The sequence below is a fragment of the Chiloscyllium punctatum genome, chromosome 13 (assembly GCF_047496795.1).
Source record: "Chiloscyllium punctatum isolate Juve2018m chromosome 13, sChiPun1.3, whole genome shotgun sequence".
NCBI lineage: Eukaryota > Metazoa > Chordata > Chondrichthyes > Orectolobiformes > Hemiscylliidae > Chiloscyllium > Chiloscyllium punctatum.
The window spans coordinates 108,671,733-108,694,674 of NC_092751.1; the positions used below are offsets into that span (position 1 = coordinate 108,671,733).

General features: G+C 39.9%; 1 protein-coding gene across 4 annotated transcripts in view; it reads left to right on the forward strand.

The window, feature by feature from the left end:
- ccser2a (coiled-coil serine-rich protein 2a) overlaps positions 1-22,942 on the forward strand; it is a 616,376-nt gene that overhangs the window by 499,302 nt on the left and 94,132 nt on the right. The gene's annotated exons all lie outside the window — the stretch shown is intronic.

Below are 22,942 nucleotides of genomic sequence, written 5' to 3' on the forward strand. Positions count from 1 at the left end.
CAAAATCTAAATCATTTTATAATTCAGTTCTTCCCAATTCAGGCAAAGCAGCTAATGGAAAAGTCAACTCAGGCCAGAGATTGCACCATTTCTGGCAAATGTGTTTGCCAGTGCTGGAGTTGACATTATTGTAATTGGGATTGAAGGTCTTTGCTCAGATATTTACCTTACTTTGCACTCAATCACATTTTTAATTTTGTCCAAACTCCATCTGCATCCTAAACCAACCTTTGAACATGTGCAGGGTCTTGCACCTGAACCCATTTAAGAAAGTTGCACCAGTTGATACAGGAATAAGGGTTTTTTATTGAATGTTATCATTTGGCGACTAAGATAGCATGCATTACACAGACTTTCAAATAAATTAAATATGAAAATCTGTCAATATTTAGAACTTTCAGCTGCTGTCATTACGTTAGAATTGCCTTTGGGGAAGATGTAATCTTTATTGAGACATGATTCTGCAGCAATTATTTAATGCTCGTAATATGAAACAAGGAAAAGTCAAACCATGGTAAATTAAGCTTGATAAGTTGAAGAGAATTGTAAAGGATCTTTGTAAGCCCTGGATTAATAAAACAGTGGAGAAAAATTCCATTCAGTTCCAATATTCATGAATAATTTGATCTTTATATCTAAGAGGGATTATTTTAAACCGCTAGAGGAAGAAAAAGCTATTGCAATGATTGCCCCTGTTTTAGGTCTCATTTTGTGTTCTGTGAACTTAACAGGATTCACTAAGTCAAGAGACAGTATCTTGACTAATTTTCTCGAAATATGTTGAAGTAGTGACTCAATATTTTCAATTTAAATATGTAAAATCTATTTTTAAAAATGTTGCCAGGACAGAATCCTAAGAGCATCACAACCCAGAGAGAACAACAATTTATGCTGTGCAAGAAGAGGGAAGTGACAGTGATTGGTAGAGGTATTACCATGGAGGATGGGAACAGGGAATGTCTTTGGGAACAGCAGTCTCCATGACAGTATCTTGGCAAATTGGTATTGACTGGTCTGATTTGAAATTAGACAGAATCTTAGCAATTAACTGTACCTTCGTGCATTTGTCATGGCAATGTCTCAACCAATTTGAGTGCACTTGCAAACCAATTACTATCCTTTGATGCATAATAAATTGTTCACTTTGAGATTAGATATTCTTGTGATTTTGTCCTGAAGAATGCAACATGAAAGCCATTGGATAGCATGTCACTTTTGTTCAAAGTTAAAAATCACACAACACCAGGTTATAGTCTAACAGGTTTAATTGGAAGCACACTAGCTTTCAGAGCAACGTTCCTTCATCAGCTGATAGTGGAGGGCTCAATCCTAACACACAGAATTTATAGCAAACCTGTTGGACTATAACCTGTTGTTGTGTGATTTTTTTTAACTTTGTACACCCCAGTCCAACACCGGCATCTCCAAATCACTTTTGCTCAGAATTACTCAAGTACTGCATTAACAAGTATCAATTAATGTGTAAATTATTAATTTATAAACAGATGTCTCGAATAGTTAGCAATCATCTCATAGCGATAAATCAAAAAAATCTGAAAAGTTCAGAAACTACCTGTTTCACTAAGATGTCTGCTTTGCCTCAGTGAATCATAGGTTTTGGAATAGAGTTCTACCCCACACAGCTGAGTGCACAATCCAGGCTGACACTTCTGTGCAGTGCTAAAGGACTGCTCACTCTGAGGTGCTGTCCGAAGATATGTTAAATTGGAAGCACAATCTGCTCTCTCAGGTGGATAGAAAAGAATATTGCTAAAAGGAGATAAAAGTTGAAGCTTTTTGTGTTGCACTCATCAGAAGTAGGACACAAGAAACAGATTTTGTAAAAAAGGGATACCATTTTACACAGCAGAAGAATTGGGTATTGATTAATTGGGCCATCATTGGCATAGAGATAGAGCAAGAAAAGGTAACTGTCAATCTCAATCTACAGATTTGTCAGCTAGATTTTGATTGATCGGGATGATATGTGATACAGCAGAGATTGGCTGTCTTCATGATTCTTTTTAATGCTAGATGTAATGTAAGTACAAATTCTTTTACCTACATAAAATAGAGTCCTGAGTATTTCTACACTTAGATTAGATTAGATTAGATTAGTTTCCCTACAATGTGGAAACAGACCCTTCAGCCCAAAAAGGCCACACCGACCCTCCGAAGAGTAACCCACCCCAGACTCATTTCCCTATATTTCTCCCTGACTAATGCACCCAACACTATGGGCAATTTAGCATGGCCAATTCACCTGACCTGCACGTTTCTTGGAATAGCTTCCAAAAGTCTTATGGCACAGTATTGTGTCATTATTTCTGGTCTAAAGGTGCTATGTTCAAGTCCCACCTGCCCCATAAGTGTGTCAGAATATGTCTGAGCAAATTCAGTAACATGACTCTATGTAGCAAATGCATTAGACTGTGAGGCTCAGTGATGACCTTAAATTGGTTTCCATTGTATCTACAAGCTCAGTCCATATTACTTAATAAACAAGTTTCAATAGCAGAATTACACTGAATAAGAAACATACTTTCTGATGCTTCCAAGCAAGCAAGAAAACCTATAGGCAGGAACTTGTACATTCATGGCAAATTTTTATCATTAATAAAAAAAGTCATGTAGACAGTCAATCTCAGCTGTATCCTTCTGGCAACACGCTGACCATCAGAATCTATCTGCCTGATCTTTGAATTAAGATTAACAGTTAACTGTTCTTGCTACAACTCCATGCCAGTGATGACCTAACCAATCAGCACCCTTTTCTCATGCTGTATAAAATGGTGTTGCTTTTGTTTTCAAGTCTATTCCTTGTTTCCTAGTTCAGGTGAGTTAAAACAAAAAGCTTCAACTTTTTCTCTGCTTTTGTCAATTTTGAAGTTCTGTAATGCCAAGCAATATTTGCAGATATTAAAGATTTAACAGCACTATTCATAAAAGAAGCAGAAGAGTTCTCTGAATATTTTGAAAGCAGTTCAGGGCCAACGTTCATCCCTCAACCAACACCAATATAATCAGATCATTTATTTCTTTGCTGTTTCTGGGACATTTGACTACTGCATTCCTGCATTATGGCAGTGTGCATCGTTCAAAAGTTCTTCACTGTACTTCGGTCAAAGATCCTGAGGCTGTACAGGTACAACTCTGATTGTCTTTGTTTACAATGAAGCAAAATAGATACAAAATAAAATGTAAGAGATTTAGAACAAGAACAGGAAAAACATATACATGCAAACTTGGAGACAGTCAAGCAGCCACTGTGTCACCATTAAACAATGAGCTGGGTATTATTAGATTTTGAGAAAAGGAAAATATTGGCTCAGTAGTTAGCACTGTTGCCTCACAGCACCAGGGACCTGGGTTCAATTCCCGCCTCAGGCAACTGTCTGTGTGGAGTTTGCACATTCTCCCTGTGTCTGCGTGGGTTTCCTCCGGGTGCTCTAGTTTCCTCCCACAGTCCAAAAATGTGCAGGTTAGGTGAATTGGCCATGCTAAATTGCCCGTAGTGTTAGGTGCATTAGTCAGGGGGGATTGGGTCTGGGTGGGTTGCTCTTCGGAGGGTCAGTGTGGACCTGTTGGGCCGAAGGGCCTGTTTTCACACTGTAGGGAATCTAATCTAATCAAAGATGGAATTAGGATGCTTGTGTTGGGGATAAATTCTAGCACTGATCTGCTAGACTGAGCTGTCTATTACAGAGTAGTAATTCCTGTATCATTATCATACCCAGAAGTTTTCACTGTCAACTCCATAAGCTTAGTCTAGGATACATTTCCCTCAAAAGCGGGTTGGCTGCTACTTTTATATTGAAGGCTATTAATAAACTTTGTATTACAGCACACACATGATACAATTTCACATTCCATCCTTTATTGAGCAACTTTTATGTCGAGTCATGGAGTTGGATTTCTTCTGGTGTTCAAAGGTTTTAATTTTTAAAGTGCACACAAGTTAAAAAAAGCAGTAGGAAGTATTGCTCAACATTTCTTGCACCGCTCAGACTCCTGTTTGTAAAAATTAACCACTGAACACTTTTCTAGTTGCATGTTCTGACATCTGAGGGGATTTAAGTATGTTGGATCCCTGCCCTGTAGCTTTGAGCCTTCAACATTCACAATTTCTACTCAATTTCCTTCATCTGTGACATGAGCACTCTGCTGACCTCATCCAAGTCAATTGGTAATGCTAACTGCCCTCTCAGATTTAAAGCAAGGTGTGATTTGCCTATCTAAATGGATCTCAAGAGTCTCATTGCATAGTTGTCACCACTCCACATAATGACGAGGGATAGATCATTCAGCCCTTTGAACTAGCTGTGGCATTCAATGCAGTTGAGACTTAACTTGATCCCATCTTTTCACGCCATCCCTTTAATTAGCTTAATAGCCAAAAAATCCTTTCACAGCCATCAAAATCAAATTGACATATTTACTGTTCATGGAATGTTGCTGTGTACGGTTTTACTGTTGTTGGCCCACACAACTCGAATTTATGGGCCTGAAATATTTCATGATGTTCTGGGGATTTAATAAAACCTGGTACAGATATAAGATTTTTTTCCCTTTTTATATTTGCATCTATATCAAAACATCCCTGTAATATTCCCTCCATGAGCCTACAATAGCTTCTCTATTATTATTCCTGCTCATCATCGTAATAAAAACATCTACAAAGAGGAACAAGTAGTTGAAGGTTAATCAAGAGGTGGATTTAACTGATTCTAGTTTGGCTGTTTCTGATCTATCAGGAGAATCTGTGGGTCACTTAATTTTGTGTCATTCACACACAGCATTGATAAGGAAAAGGAATTAAAATATTTTAGCAATATTGTCTTGTGGCTTTCAGCTCCAATGCTACAATAAGGGGACAGCAGCTAGTGTCCTTGAGCCTAGCATTTGAATTGCCAGCTGCAGCAAAACACTGAAGTACCAATTATTATTTCTAATTCAGCTGTGGTTAATTGCATTTGCCTGGTCTAAAGAGCTCTTCTCTTATAATTTCACCAGATGAAGCGAATCCTTCGCATATATACACCACTTATATACATGGAAATCGAAAAGTATTCATAATTTGCTTCATCAGTCGACTGCTCCAGTAAATGAACTTGATCTTAACTCAAACAGATCCCAAAATTAAGCTTTGGCTTTGAACATGATTGGCCGTTCCCTCTTTGAAACCATGTTGATAGCCTTTCATTCAATATATTAGAAAATATGTATTAAAAGCATATTGATGATAAATACACCACTGTTTTTAATTTTAATGAGCAGGGTTTATGTTAGCAACATTGAAAGGAAATTATTCTAAACCACTGACAAAGCTTTTGAAATATTAGTGGATGGATGAATTTCTTTTAGTGAATAATATAAAATGCCAAAATGTCTTTGGATTTATTTATATAGTGTAGACTGGGAATGAGTTTAAATAAGTAAATTCAGGTTTCAACATTTAGACAGGGCAAGCATGATACAGCCTTACCCCTTGCAATGTATTCGACACCAAGTTCTGTTGAAAGACAAAAGATAAGATTCTTTTATCGGTCATAAGATTAACTACTCTGTGAAGAAGCAGGGCTCAGAAAGATGAGGCAATTTTCTGCTGCTCTACATAATCCACCAGAGACCAGATGCAAAATAGTCGAACAATTTTGGCATTTCACGGTTTTGAGTAGCAGCGTGTTTTGCCCGGAATGTTTAGGCACCAATTGATTCCTACTGAGATATTGAATCACCTGAGCTGCCTTCAGAATGCCCCATGCAAAACATGAACAGAAAGGGACGTGTTAAATTTATGCAAATAATGTGCACACAATGGATCTGTTTCCAGGCATTTAGTCACAGCATGAAATAGCATCACCTTCAGATTTCTGGAGTTTTTTGATTATCATTCTTTGAGATTGATTTTTCTTTGCATTTCAATGATGTACTAAACTCTGCTCCAGTGCTCTTTGTCACAATGCACCTGAAGTTTTTATACACCTACGCTTTCCTTCCCCTCCACACATTTAGTCAGAGTAAGTAGCTCAAAATGTCTTCATGGAGATTTTACTGTCCTGTGTAAGTGGGAGAGAGAGGTGACTATCAGAGGCACGAGACTCTGAGAATGAAATACCAGGGCTGTATGAAATGATCATTGTTTGGGAATTCCCTCTGAGTTGCTCTTCTTGTGCTCTTAAAAACCCTCTATACCCTTACTCTAGCTACCTTGCAGAACACATAATTGACTTAACACACAAAAAAAAGTTTTGTTAATCTGAACTAGTGCAGTCCCAACATCTGTCAGCTTTTTAAAAAAACTGTTCATTCACAAGATGTGTGTATCGCTGGCCAGGCTGGCATTTATTGCCTATCCCTAAGAGCCAACTACATTGCTGTGGGTCTGGAGTCACATATAGGCCAGAGCAGTAAGGATGGCAGTTTCCTTCCCTAAAGGACGTTAGTGACCCAGATAGCTTTTTCCAAAAAATACAATGGTTTTGTAGTTATCATTAGATTCCTAATTCCAGATTTTTATTAAAAGCTTGGTTTGATTGTCACTTTCAACATTTTTGAAAAATAAATTCCCCAAAGGCCACTTGATATACAACTTTAATTTTTAAATAAATTAATTAAATAATGCTTAAATGCTGGCTTACTTGTAATGTAATTTGCACTTTGATAAGTATAGCATAAATGATATAATTTTATACTAGAGCTGACTGATGCCTATAGAGATACGTCTGTGAGCAAGGTAAACCTCCGAATAAACTTACAGCTGCCATACAGATGGTCTGATGGTCAACTTCAATTTATTTTTGCACATGTGTGCCTCAAGTGGAGACCCATGTGTTTCTGATGGAAAAAATGCTTTATTTTACTTTGATGATCTCTGCTTCTAATTTTAAGACTCTTGACATCCTTCAGAGACTCTTGACATCCTTTTGGTGTCTGATGAGACTGGCAACATCTCCAGTATATCTTCAATGCATTCCTGGCAGCCAAAGCACTTTTCAAAACAACTTTATTAAACCAGATTGCACCTTCAAAGCCAACCCCCTACTGTTAATGCTGGAATTGAGTGCCAGATCACATTTTAATTACTGGAAGATATTATAATGCTTTCTAATTCCAGCTATCACTGGATGCGTTGCCGCTCCGTGCCAAATAATTTTCAAAAGTTGGCTGTGGCTAGAAACTGTTGGAAGAAAGGCTAATGAGCTTAGTCAGCCTTGCAAACCAATCTTTCAAGCTTGGTAATATATTCAAAGAACATTCTAGAAGCTCAACTGCCAACTGGTTCAAGCAGCAGAGGTTTTAACCAGCTCAGTTTTGTTTGTAAAATTCCTTTCGCACCATCAACATAATGTTGGAATGCAATTCTTCACCATTGTACAATCAGGAAGACGTGGCATTGTCACTGAGGAATGCAGACCGAGCATATTCTGGAATCATGGTTAATGGAGGAATTCTACAGTAACTCTGGGATTGGCATACTTCTCATTCCCAGATGTCCAAACCTAGTTGCCAACTATTGACTGACTAGATCAGCTGCACATGTTGGAACAATTGGCCACTAATGAGGACTTTTAAAGTTACTATTTGTTCTTTCCGAGTTGGAATTGTGCAATGAGATTGTTTTACATCTAGCTGCAAAGCTGAGTCAGACTTTGATTCAATATCTCATCTACAACACGATACGGAGTGCTAACACAAAATATAAACTCAAGTTCCTAGCAAAGGACTTGAACCAAGCACCTTATGCAGGTGAAAGTGCTAGCCACTGATTGAAGCTGACAACTTGATAATTTTGTTTCTTCATGTAAAGGAACCATCTTTTTCCCTGGGAACAATTGCTTAGTTACCCTCTAATTGTTCACCAAGATGGCCAACATTCACCTTAGCAATTGCTTTCGGTGGAGACACCACAGCTCAAATTGCTCTGAATCTGTCACAAAGTCAGGATGTGTATTTTCAGTAAAAGCTGCTGGATAGTGATTATGGAAAATACATAATCCAGAGGCAAACGATTCGGTGTAGCACTCAAGTTTCCTTTTATTTGTCTTCATGTAAACCTATCATTGTAATCATCTGTTCCCTTCTCTCTCATAAATATGTCTGTTTTCCCCTTAAATGCATCTCCATAGTTCACTCTGTGACAGAGTTTCAGTTCCTCACCATTGTTTGATTAAAGAAGATTCTTTGGAATTCATTGTGGGATTTCTCCACTGCAGAATGATCAGCCTTGACCAGATTGAATGGTGGGGCAGTCTCAAAGGGCTGAATGGCCTACTCCTCCTATTTAGTATGTTTCTTGGCACATATTTCATATTGATGCTGTCTAGATCTGCTCTTGCCCACAAGGGGAAGCATTCTCTTTCTATTAACTCTTTCATAAACTTTTCAGAATTTTTAAAGATTGAAGAGGCAAGGAACCTGTTGATTTCCACCCCCTCCCCCACCCACAAACCCAGCGGCACTGAGTTCCTGTTGATGTTTCAGATGACTTCAGCACAACTCAAATAAAGAACTAAGGATTTTGTTGATCATGCGTCGTTTTACTAGTCAGGACATAAAGTTTTTGAGTTACTCAGGTTGATTTGTGTGGCAGTCTGAATTCACACTACCAGCGTATTTCAATATACCTTATTGCTGTGGAATCAACGCAATGAATTAAAGTAGCTTTCAGTTCTGCTGAGCAGGGGATGCTTTATAAAGAATGAGAAGCTGAAAGATTGGGCAGGTCACTCATCCAGATCTTAAGCATCTGGGTTGTTTGGTGACTGTTGATAGTAATAAAATGATGCAAGTGCTTAAATGGACTATATCATTCTGTTGGACTTTTATGTCAATCTGACAGCTTCATCAAGTTCAATGATGCTGACTTCTCAAAAAATTTCCAAACTGAATATAAATTTTCTAAATATCCAAGAAGATTAGTTCTCACCTTATGTGGATTATTTAGGCTTGAGTAGGAATTGTTGAGGTTCATAAAAATGAAATTGTAAGTAATTACAGATGTATTTTTTGCTTCCATATTGAGTGCACTGGAATTGTGGGCAATTGAGAGTAGCTACTGTAAAATATAATGAATGTTTACTGATAATATTCAGGTGAATATAGTATACCATTGCTTGAGCTGAGTTGGCAGAAATTCTGTTAAACAACATGACCAAGATCCTCTGGAGTAATGGTCAACATAGACATTGGTATCCTTTTTCCCATTACATCTACTCAATAAGGTGTTAGGTCCCCTCCATCCTACACACTCCAATTCATTGGTCTTTCTTTCACGTCACCATGACCTTAAGCATGTTCTCTCTAACTTTACTCTACCTTTCCGAGCATCACTGGTGGCTGCTTTGTCTGGGGACAAGTTGGGATGGACAATAAACACTGGCCTAGAAGGTGTCACCTTCATCCCAAAAAAGAAGTTGTGGATCTCCTGAACCTTGTCCACATTATCTGGATCCTGAAACTTGGATAAAATGTTACGTTATAAAGTGTTTCAGATGTATTTAAGTCGATTTCTTCTTCTTTTTTTTCACATTTTGTTGCTTATTTTTGACCCATTGTAAGATAACAATCCAGTGGTGTACATTAGCAAAATCACTTGATTCATTTAGTTTGCTCAAGAAAGTAAGTTGGCACCTTGATACCTTGACAGTGCTGTGACATCTCTCACACAGCAACAGAGGTGCTTCGGCCATCCAAGGCACACCATGGCATTGTGACCTCTGGATCTATATGCCAACATATAGCCTGGAGAGAGATGCTGCATGCTATGGGCATTGAATTTTATCTAGAAATGGAACATTATAGCAGCTGCATAGCTGAAATCAATCGACAGTACACAGCTGCCTGTGCTTATACAGAGACACTGCAATTTACAAATTAACCCGGTCAGTGAGAGCAACTGAGGTGTTGGTTAATTTGCTTCATTAGTGCCAGGTAAATGGACAAAACATATTTGTTTTGTATTGTAGTGAAGGTTAGTCTCTGTTTATTCCAACCCTCACCTCCATTCTTATTAATGTAACTGTTTAGCAATCACACACCTATTACAAAATCTCGTTAGAATACATGTGAAGCAGCATGTCCACAAATAAATGAGTTTTGTGCTGCATGTCATCTGCTGTTGTACAAAGGATTGCACAGTGTGGCTGTCAATTATAATTTACCAACTTAAACTTACAAAAATAAAATCTCCTGTATTGCAATCTGTTCATGTCAAAAGAAAATATATACTTTTCTCTCTTCGAAGGATATTCATCAAAAGTTTGATATTTCAGTGTATTGTTCACCTTGAGTCATAGAGTCATTGAGATGTACAGCACTGAAACAGACCCTTCGGTCCAACGTGTCCATGCCAACCAGATATCCTAAATTAATGTAGTCCTATTTGCCAGCACCCAGCCCATATCCCTCCAAACCCTTCCTATTCATACACCCATCCAGATGCCTTTTAATTGTTGTAACTGTACCAGCCTCCACCACTTCCTTTGGCAGCTCATTCCATACACGCACCACCCTCTGTGTGAAAAAGTCACCCTGTAGGTTCCTTTTATATCTTCCCCCTATCACTTAAACCTCCAGTTTCGGACTCTCCCATCCTGGGGAAAAGACCTTGCCTGTTCACGCTATCCATAATCCTCATGATTTTATAAACCTCTATAAGGCCACCCCTCAGCCTCCAATACTCGAGGGAAAACAGCCCCAGCCTATTCAACCTCTCCCTATAGCTCACATCCTCCAACCCTGGCAATATCCTTGGAAATATGTTTTTGATATTGAACAGTTGCAACATTTAAAAGGAAGTGTTTAGAGAGGTATGGACCAAATGCTGGCAAATGGGACTAGATTATTTTAGTATATCTGGTTGGCATGGACAAGTTAGGTTGAAGGGTTTGCATCCATGCTGTACAACCCAATTACACTATGATATGGTTCCATCATTTTTTCCATTTTACTTTCTCAGCAGCATATTCATGGCACGGATCTATCAATTGTTTGATCTGTAGAATATATTGAGTATCCACACAGTCCAGTACTATTACAGTTAATACTGTACAAGTATTTCTGGGATAATGCGATGGTTGCATTCCTGCTATAGAAGATGGCTATGTGATAGAAGGTTCCTGTTATCCAAATAGTACACAATATTTGTCAACCACTTTATAGCCAATTTGCATCAGTGAATACACCAGAAAAACTTGTCTAGTCAATACTGAGCCATCTTTTACAGTGAAAGGACTGATGGGGTGACTAGCTCTCATTGTTACCTATGTATAAGTGGGAGAAAAACTTCATGTGAGGGCTTGGATCAATACATGGTTTAACACAGCAATCCCAAAGTTACTGACTGAGTTATGGTACTTGGTGAAAATAGTATCCCACCATCAGTCTCATCCTTGAATGTGTGAATGCCTTGCTGCTACTGTGTTTACACAGTAACCAAGCTAAACACGACACAGACAAATGAATTTTGTGTACTTTCATGTTAGATGCCTTTTAATAAGGCAATGTGTTAATTACTACCAAACAACATTGCTGATAATTAAGCTATTACAAGTGTGGGGTCATATTCATTCCAGTTATAATTATTCTGAGGTTTGTAATGTGCAAGGTTTTGAATTGAGCTTTATTTTCCCCACATTCTTTTTACCTGTCTCTTAATCCACTTTTTCTTTCCCTGCCTTTATTCCTATTTATGTACCAGATTTGATGGTGAAGTCAGCCTCCACAATTTGAACTTGTTTAAATGTCCTTGCACCATTAATTTTCCAATCACCAATCCCCTTGGTTAAGAAGGTGTACAATTGCTCATCCTCTTTCCAGCTCACTCATTCAGCAACTGGCCATGTAAAGGTAAAACCAAGACCACTCTGCTACAGCAAAATATAGACCTTGTTTTTTAATGGTAGCAAATCCCAATTAGAACTTGTCTGAATAAGGAATAATAAGCAAACACATCAAGAAAATAGTTCAGGCTGTGGCACAGTGGTACTGTTCCTACCATTGAGCCAGAAGGCCTGGATTCAAATCCTACCTGCTCCAGAGGTGTGCAATAACAGCCCTGAACAAGTTGAATCAAAAATTTCTACTAAGAAAATAGTGAACTCAGTAGTGTTTGGTGTCAGTTGATGTTATTGTTTCCTGGGCACACTGCTGGAAGTGAGCCTGTAATGCTGTTATATGTGGGTTCACGCACCTCCTGAGCTGAATGAAAAGCTTTGGGCTAGTTATTCATCTTGTTTCCTGGTGAAGAATGGCTTTTGAGTTTCCTAGCACAAGCCATTTTGCTACGCGAAATAATTCATGGTGCAAACCACTTCCAAGCTTTCTGATGTGTGATAACATCAATGCAAGAATTTCATTCAGTTTAAGTATCGATATAGCATCAGCTGAAGAACAGTAGCCAACTAAAATATAAAACGTATAAACGCATTACAAATAAAGTTTAATTTGGAAATCATATTGAAGAAGTACTTGGGTTTGAATGTAAATGTTGTGCAGACATTTGAAGGCAAATGTTCTTCCTGTCTTATTATTTTTTTCTCTAAGCTTTGTTGAAACTGTATTGATTTCTGTTGTCTTTGATGCAAGCCAGCTTTGGTCAGTTTTCTGAAACTGGTAATTTGGTCAGTTATTTTGTCACATTGGGACTGTGTATTTTGCTTCAGTGTCATCTAAAATTCACGGGTAGCTTGTGTGCATCAACCGACTTGATTCACACATTTCATTGCTGCATATGCTTTTCATTCTTTGTTTTAAATCGTCTATTCTCCTGTTGGAAAATAGCAGCTAATTTAGAAGCAGCTAGTGGAAATCACCACAATATCCAGAGAGTAAATGAAAATTACAATCCTACAAAGTAATTAAATCCCAAACCAATACACAGCTGTGCATTTGATACCTCCAGCCATACATTGTATTGCCACATGATTCATGCATACCTGCATGTGACATTTCTCTCTTTTTCCCTCTCGAAGGTCTTTATTCTTTTGCAAAATTCTGTACCTCCCACAAGGAACAAATCAATTATTCTGAACCTTCTCAGTATCTGTTTCCAAAAATGTTGCTGCACAGAAAATGCCTCAAATGGGCATCAATAGATCACAGATATTAAAATACAATACTTCAGAATTATTAAAACTCCCTGCGTTCACACTTCCTACCTGTTTTGGTTATTTATAGTTTTCCCAGATAAATTGAATGATGAGTTTTCAGTAGCTCTTTAAGTAGGTTTTTTTTAATGAGGACAAAGGAATAAAATTTTCGCATCAACAGGATAACCGGTTATTCAGTTATCCTGACTCGAGGCTCAGAGGCAAACACTCATCACCTGTCCAAGCAGTCACTGGCTGCACCATCCTTGCTCCTCTTCCAGCTATACAGGCCTATGCTGATAGACATGGCACAGTACAACTGGAAAGAAGCATGGACATCACTGAGAGGTGATCAGGAAACATTTCATCGGATATCACAAGGATTTGCCTTTGCAGAAATACTGGTAACAACAGATTATGCAATCATGAACTCTTTGAGTATTCTGTCCCAGCTGCAGTTTCTAGGTATGTGTTGTTCTGCAGATGTCACCAGATGTTAAGAATGTTTAATGGTCTTGGGGCCTGAAATGTGACCATGGCTCAGATAACTTGCAGTGATACCAGGTTTCAGAATCTGATAGTCGCACACATTGAATAATGGCTGTATTTTGTTTCTGTTTTTCATGCTCTTGTAGCAGTGATGCATCCCTCAGAGTCAGAAGGTCGTGGTTCCAAACTCCACTGTAGGCTTTCATATAGTTTGAACTCTCCAATGCTGTACTTTGGGGTCCTGCATTAACAGAGGCATAATCTTTCAGGTGAAATGTTGAAATCCAAACAAATAAAATCCCATGGCACTATTTGCTTCCCAAACTAACATTTTACCTTCACCACAATCGCTAAAAGTAGATTGACCATTTATTTAATTAATTTATATGGAATCTTGGGTGAATTGGGTGTCAGATGTATTTAACTGAACTGAGTACACAAAGAAAGAAGGACAAGAATTGCATTTTGTTTACACTAATGAGGGGCTGGTTACCATGACTAGTTTGATCACTAGCCTGTAGTTCAGAACAAGGCCAATTGAGATAGATTTGCACTTGCCTCTTGGCTTTGATCTTGAGAGGAAGACCAGGCCAAGCCACCATGAACAAAAGCTGCCACGGAAATAGCTCAGGATGAGGCGTCAGTGGACAGTGAGCCAACGTATTGCTTACGGGCAGAGCACACATTACAATTTACACAACTCATTAAAAAGGCCATTTAAATTTGTGTCATCACTCAAACTTGGTGATTGAATTGGCCACACTAAAGGAGAGTGCTGCACCATTGTTTGTATGTCTTTTCCCACAATTAGAATTTCTTTTTGTGGTTGCACATTTCTCAAGTAAAGGGTAAAGTCGCTATAGTCCCAGCATACCATAAGGCTGCTCCCTCATTAGGTAGAGATCACCGATGGTGAGTTTAACCTGAGGATTACTACACCTCGGGCGAGGGGTGAGGTTGAGACCTTGATGGTGACCTCAGCTGGTGCCAGAATTTAACCTGTGCTGTTATACCATCCAGCCAACTAAGGCAACCAACTCCCACCAACGGTCCACTTGTCCATTTGTCCATCAGCTCTGTGCTAGAAGTGTTCATGTCTCCATTAATAATTAGTATAAAAGCAGGGTTTAATATAAAAGCAAATAAGTTTATATGGAATTGATCTAGATCATGGTTAGCCCCAACTGAAGTTGTGTGCAGATCTGAGAACCTCATCATAAGGGACTTAAGGAAAGACTATGAGAAGTGCTCATTAAATTGATGCAGGACTATAAACTTTAAGTTAGCAAGTAGATTTGGAAAAAGTAATTATTTCAGTGAGGCAGAGCTATGTTGAGGGAAAACAAATCAGAGATTTCAAGGTTAAGCAATTTTGAAGGTCGATAATGAACTATTATTTCCACATGCTGACAAATTGTGAACTGCGTTACTAAGGAAGTAGAACGGGTTTTACACTAAATAGTGGGGGCAAGGGCCCAAATTTGAGTAGTTGTGGCAAATCGAACAACGAGGAAAAGATAACAGAAGAAGGAATTAGTGTGAGAAATGATAAATAGATAGGAGGGGATAGATCTAAGAACAACTCAGCAGATAAGTCCAGAGGTTACAAAAATAATAAAAGGGAAAAACTTAAGGCACTTTTTGAATACATATTCAAAACAAAAGAGATGAACAAGTAGGACAGATTGGGATAAATCAGTATGATCTTGTGGCTATAACTGAGACGTGGCTGCACAATTACTGAGTCCAAGATCTGAATAATGAGGGGTACGTGATGTTTAGGAAGGACAAGAAGCGAGGAAAGGGTGGAGGAATGTCTGTTAACTAAAGATGATATTAGTACAATAGAGAAGGATGACCTTCAATCAGGAAAACAGGATGTAGAAGTAATAAGTAATCTTGGAAGAGATGAGAAATGAAAGAGGCGAGAGATCACTTGTGGAGGTGTGTGTAGGCCCCCCCCACCTAATGATACTAATGTGGTAGGACACTGTATCAAGGAAGAAATAATTGGAGCTCGTCAGAAGGAGATAACAATTACAATGAGGTATTTTAACTTGCATATAGACAGGAAAATTCAGATGGGAAAATGTGGTCTAGATGAGAAATTCATTGAATGTTTTAGGACAGTTTCTTGGAGAAAATGAGGATTGCAGATACTGGAGATCAGAGTTGTAGAGAGTGGTGCTGGAAAAGCACAGCAGGTCAGGCGGCATCTGAGGAACAGGAGAATCGACATTTCAGGCATAAGTCCTTCATCAGGAATGAGGCTTGTGGCCCAAGGGGGCTGAGAGATAAATGGGGGTGGAGCTGTGGGGGAAGGTAGATGGGAATGCGATAGGTAGATGAAGGTGTGGGTGAAGCTGATAGGAGTGGATAGGTGGGAAGGAAGATGGACAGGTAGAATAGATCAAGAAGGCGGTGCTGAGTAGGAAGGTTGGATCTGGGATAAGGTGGGGGAGAGGAAATGGGGAAACTAGTGAAATCCACATTAATCCGATGTGGTTGGAGGGTCCCAAGGTGAAAGATGACCATTCTTCCTCCAGGCAGCTAGAGTTTGACAGTGGAGGAGGCCCAAGACCTGCATGTCCTTGGCGGAGTGAGAGGGGGAATTAAAGTGTTCAGCCACAGGGCAGCATGATTGTTTGGTATGTGTGTGTCCCAGATATGTTCTCTAAAATGCTCTGCAAGTTATCCTGTCTCCCCAGTGTAGAGGAGACCACATTGAGACTAACGGACACAGTAGATGATGTATGTGGATGTACAAGTAAATCTGTCGGGTGTGGAAGGATCCTTTAGGGCTTTGGATGGAGCTGAGGGGGGAGGTGTGTATGCAGGTTTTGCACTTCTTGCAGTGGCAGGGGAAGATGCCAGGAATAGAGGGTGGATTGGTGGGGAGCGTGGACCTAACAATGGAGTCGTGAAAGGATGGTCTCTCTGGAATGCAGATAGAGATAGGAGGTAGAACCAGGTGCCAACTTGCAGACATCTCCTAATGCTCCCTTGGCCACAATCTCATCTCCCATCACCAAACAATCATCCACAACCTCATCACCTCAGGAGATCTCCCACAAACAGCCTCCAACCTCATAGTCTGGGAACCCCGCACCGTCTAGTATTACCTCCTACCCAAAAATGACAACCAGTACCCGTCCACTGACACTCATTCGATTGGTTGAACTGGTCCTCAGCCTCAACAATTTCTCTTTCCAATCCTCCCACTTCCTCCAAACCAAAGGGGTTGCCATGGGCACCTGCACGGGCCCCAGCTATGCCCGCTTCTTCGTCAGGTACGTGGAACATCTGAGGCTGAGGAGTGACCTTGTAGAGGTTTAGAAAATCATGAGGGGCATGGATAGGGTAAATAGGCAAAGTCTCTTCCCTGGAGTGAGGGAGTCCAGAACTAGAGGGCATAGGTTTGGGGGGAAAGGGGAAAGATATAAAAGAGACTTAAGGGGCAACATTTTCATGCAGAGGGTGGTACATGTATGGAATGAGCTGCCAGAGGAAGTGGTGGAGGCTGGTACAATTGCAACATTTAAAAGGCATCTGGATGGGTATATGAATAGGAAGAGTTTGGAGGGATATGTGCCGAGTGCTAGCAGGTAGGACTAGATTGGGTTGGGATATCTGGTTGGCATTGACAGGTTGGACCAAAGGGTCTGTTTCCGTGCTGTACATCTCTATGACTCTAGGACTCTACAGCAGCACCACCTTTTCCTCTGCAACATTGATGACTGTATCAGTGTCACCTCATGCTCCCACGAGGAGGTTGAACAGTTCATCAACTTCATGAGCATCTTCTACCCTGGCCTCCAGTTCACCTGGACCATCTTGGACACCTCCCTCCCCCTTGTCGACCTCGCCATCTCCATTTCTGGTGATCAACTTAACGCAGACATTTTCTACAGACTCCCACAGCTACCTGGGCTACACCTTCCACCCTGCCTCCTGTAAAAATGCTATTCCTTATTCCCAATTCCTCCATCTTTGCCACATCTGCTCCCAGGAGGACCAGTTCCACCATACAACATCCCAGATGGCCTCCTTCTTCAAAGGCCATAATTTATCCTCCCATGTGGGCGATGATGCCCTCCAACATACCTCCTCCACTTCCCACATCTCAGCACTTGAATCCCGCACCTCCAATCGCAACAAGGACAGAACCCTCCCCTGGTCCTCACCTCCCACCCCATCAATCTCCAGATACATTGCATCATCCTCCGCCCCTTCTGCCACCTATAAACAGACCCCACCACCAGGGGATATATTTCCCTCCCCACCCCTATCTGCATTCCGGAGAGACCATTCCCTTCGCAACCCCCTTGTTAATTCTGAATTAGTGGTGCTAGAAGAGCACAGCAGTTCAGGCAGCATCCAAGTAGCTTCGAAATCGACGTTTCGGGCAAAAGCCCTTCATCAGGAAGGGCTGCCTGAACTGCTGTGCTCTTCCAGCACCACTAATCCAGAATTTGGTTTCCAGCATCTGCGGTCATTGTTTTTACCTCGTTGACTCCCTTGTTAAGTCAATGCGCCCCTAACCCACCCTTTAATCCCGGCAAATTCCACTGCTAAAGCAAAAACTGTAGAACCTCCATGCATAAACACCCCCCCTCCTCCCCCCCCCCCCCCCCCCCCCCCCCCCCCCCCCCCCCCAACCACCCCACCAAGGCCTCAAAGGATCCTTTCACATCTGACAGATTTACCTGCACTTCCACACACCTCATCTACTGTGCCCATTGCTCTCGATGTAGTCTCCTCTACATTGTGGAGACAGGATGTCAACATGCAGAGCACATCAGAGAACATCTCTGGGACACATGCACTAAACACGCCCACCACCCTGTGGCTGAACACTTCGATCCCCCTCCCACTCCACCAAGTCCTTGGCCTCCTCCACTGCCAAACTCTAGCCACCCGATGCCTGGAGGAAGAAATCCTCATCTTCCACCTTGGGACCCTCCACTACACTGGATCAATGTGGATTTTACCAGCTTCCCCATTTCCCCTCCCCCCCACCTCATCCCAGATCCAAATCTCCAACCCAGCACTGCCATCTTGAACTGTCCTACCTGTCCATCTTCCTTCCCACTTATATACTCCAACCTCCTCTCACCTTTACACCCACATTCATCTACATATTGCATTCCCAGCTACCGTCCCTAGCCCCAGCACCTCCCAGCCCCACCCCCTCCCATTTATCTCTCAACTCCCAGCCCACAATTCCTGATGAAGGACGGTTTCTCAGACTAGCACGTTGTGGCACTAACCTGTGATAGGGCTAGTGTCTATACTAGACTTGGTTTTGACTAACAAGATAGGATTAATCACTGACCTCAGAGCAAACATGCCCCTGGTAACAACAATTGCAATATGATTGAAATTTAATACCGTTTGAGAGGGAACGGTGGGTCCAAGACTACAATTTGGAGTTTAACCAAGGGTATAAAACCAGAGCCAGCAAAAGTGAACTGTTTAAGGATAGGTCAAAAGAAATGTGTTGGCAAACATTTAAGGGAATATTTCAGGAAGAACAGACCATTCCAACAAATAAAAAAATTGATGGGGATGAACATACTGTTGTGTTAACTTAAAAAAAAATCAAAGATAATAACACACTCAAAGAAAAGAGATAATTGTGCAAAGATAGGTGGCAGGTCAGACCATTGGACAGAATATTTTTAAAATAAGCAAAAAATAGCGATAAATTAATAAGGAGGGAAAAGTTAAAGTGTCTGATTTAGTTAAAGAAAAATATAAAAATAGGAAACATTTATTCAGGTATTTTGAAAGAAAAAGTGTTATCAAAGTAATTGCAGGATCTATAGGAAATGCATCTGGGGGATTAGCAACAGGGGATAAACAGATGGAAAATGAATTGAACGAACATTTTACATCTGTCTTCATCGTGAAGATATAAGTAGCATCCTGGAAACAGCTGCAATATCAGGAATTGAAAGGGAGAAGGGAGTTTAAGAAAGTTAAAATTAGCAGGGAAGGAGCATGGAGTAAGTTGTTGGAGCTGCAATTTGACAAGCCCCTGGGTTCTAATCATCCTAGGCTCTTAAAAGAAGTAGCAAGTGAGATAATTGATGCATTAGTTTTAATTTCATATTTATCATTAAGATGATGTGGCAAGCTATTATTAAAGACACTACACCAGGGCACTTGGATAAGTTCAAAGTAATCAGGGAACCAACATGGTTTTGTCAAAGGAAAATCATGTTTAAGTACTTTATTGTAGTTATATGAAGAAATAATTTGTGCTGTGGATAAAGGGGAACAAGTAGATATATTGTATTTAGATTTCATGAAGATATTTGAGAAGGTGTCATATCTGAGGTTATTATGGAAAATAAAAGGTCAGGGTGTAGGTCATAACATATTTGCATGGTCAGAAGATTGGCTGGCTAACAGGAAGCAGAGAGTAGGAATAATTGGGTCTTTTACAGCCAGGTAGGACGCTGCAACTGCAGTTTAGAAGAATCAGAGTGACTTAATTGAAACATTTACAATTCTGAGGTGGTGAATGTGGAAAGGGTTTTTCCTGTTATGGAAGAATCCAGATACTCTGAATCACTGTTTAAAAAAAGCGGAGTGCCCATTTATACCACTATCCACAAGTTTCTGTCCTGACTTAAAAATATATTGCTGTTTTTTTTCACTGTCGCTGGGTCAAAGTCCTGGAACTCTCTCTTTATGGATATTGAGGGTCTATCTCCCGCATATGGTTTAAGAAAACAGCACACCACCACCTTCTCAAGAACAACAGGGGACAGGCAATGAATGCTGATCCAGACTGTGATTTCTATTTTCCATCAATTAATTGAAGAATAGGAACTAAATGGCATAGACTTTTCAGGAACCTGTTTCATAAGAAAATGGGAAATGAGCCTATGATGTTTTTAAAAGGGTATGTGATCTGAAAGGGAAATGTAGAATAAGGGTAGAGGCATAGAAAAGGAAATGCACTTTAAAAACTAGTTTCCCTTGAAGTGCTAAAGTTTTTCAAATCTTGCTTCTATTGTTAACACAGGCTCGGTGAGTCGATGGTTACCTTCTGTGTTATTATTTCTATACAGCTCATAATTGGCTTTGCCTTATTTGCTTCTACAGTTCTCAAGTTCAGCCTCTGAAGCCACAAAAGGAAAGAAATTTATGCTGTGGCTATTGTGTTTGAAATATTGAATCTGTAATCCTATTTGCAACCCTAACGTTGCCCAGTGTTTCAATAGTTTTAGTTGTCTTTCATGCCATTTTATTGTTAAATTATTTCATTACAGATTACTTGGGGAAATGTTATATTCCGTTAAATATCTGCATCATATCTGTGTGGAGTAATTATGAATCACGCAGTCCTTCACTTTAATTACCACCAACTTCACTCTGCTAGCTGGAAGCTGGGGAATCTGTCACTGACCAGGAGACTATAAATGGAGCCATCCAGCAGCTGCTGAAAGAACGCATTTGTCTACATTCTTTGACTAGTGTACACTCCATCTGTTCCTGATTAGAATAAGGACATTGTGATAAGGACAGAAACTCATTACTGCAAGAAATTGCTTTGCCTCAGGAAGTACAGCATGGTGTGACATCTCCAGAATGTGAATCTATCGCCAATAAGTGTTTCATTAATGAATATATAATTAAATAAGTTTGCACTAATATTTACTTACTGTTTGCCAAAATATAGATTTTTGTTACTGCATTATTCATAAAACAGACTCTGAAGAGCACAATTGAGATGGAAAGTTTGGATTTTCTATTGTTTCTTTAGTCAATAGTGAACCGCAAGTATATAAAGCTGCAGTATGTTATGATGCATCATTTGATGTTGTTATTGAGTGTAGTAAGAATATATTGTATTTATATAGTTCGTTGTCACAACACTCAGAAATGTCTCGATTAATTCTTTTGAATTGCAGTGACTGCTGTTACATGAATAGATATAACAAGCAGTTCAAGGTGTTATCAAATTATCTGATTCAAATGCACACTGTGTACCTCATTCCTAGTCATCACATCTTTTAATAAACTGTAGTGAGGAACATCACTGATCAGAAACAGCAGTACCTACACAGAACAAAAACAGAAAATACTCAGCAGATCAGGCAACATTTCAAAATTTTCGGATGGTGTAAAACTTGGAAACATTGTGAGCTGTGAGGAACAGTGTGTCGAATTTCAGCAGTGCGTTAATAAATTGTTAGTATGGGCTTACAATTGTCAGGTTAAGTTCATTTTGGAGAAGTATTAGCAATTCATTTTGGTAAGTATAAGTAAAGTTGTCATTGTCCTGAAGTGTCATAGGGGTGATCTCTTATTGAGACGGTTGACAATGGTTTAACCTCTGGGTCACCACGCCTCCGGTCAGGTTGAGAAGGTGTGACCTTCACGGTAACCTCAGCTGCACTGTTGGCGTACTCTGCATCGCAAACCAGCTATCCAGCCAACTGAGCTAACTGACCCCGAAAATTCATTTTGATAGAAACAACACAGAGACAAAATAAGATGAAGTGTACAATTCTAAAGGGACTTTATGAGTAGATGGACATGACTATATGTGTGCATAACCCATGACAAGCTGAGAGAGTGGTTAATAAAATATCAGAGTATCCAAGGTTTTTATTTTTAGTGCCACGGGGCTCACAAAACAAGGAGATTTTGTTAAACTTCTTTGATATACCGATAGCAGCCTTAACTGGTGTATTGGATCCAGTTCTGGTACCAGATTTTCTAAAGGACATGAGAGGGACTGCGGAAACGATTGACTCAAATGATTCCAGGGAGGAGACCCCTCTGCTCCATAGATTGGAAAAAGTAGGACTGTTTTCCCTGGATAAGAGAAGATTTTATAAGGGCGTTAAAAATAATGAATGGTCCGGACACACTAGGTACAGGATAAACTGTTCCTGCTGGTTGGAACATTAAGAACAAGAGGACACAGGTCATTGTTAAATGAAGCAGTGGTAAAGTGAGAAGTGTTCATGGTGTGTGTGTGTGGTTAAAACATGTGGAGAGAAGGCACATTAATATTTTTGATTGATGACCATTTCCTTTTCTCCCCAGAGTCCTGCTGGAAGGTCACAGACCTGAGTCACCACATTTCTCTCTTCCTAAAATATGTGCTGAGCATTTCCACCATTTTCTGGTTTTATTTCAGATTTCCAGCACCTTCAGTATTTTGATTTTTTAGTAATGATATAAAATCAATTTTTACCATAATTAAATGCAGAAAGGTGTTTCAGTGGATCGTCGTTTGAGAAAATGTGGCAGTAAGCCATAGTAGGTGACAGTGGACAGATGAGCAAAAACTTGGCCAAAGCTTCTTAAAAGAGAAGAGAAAAGTATAAATTGCAATG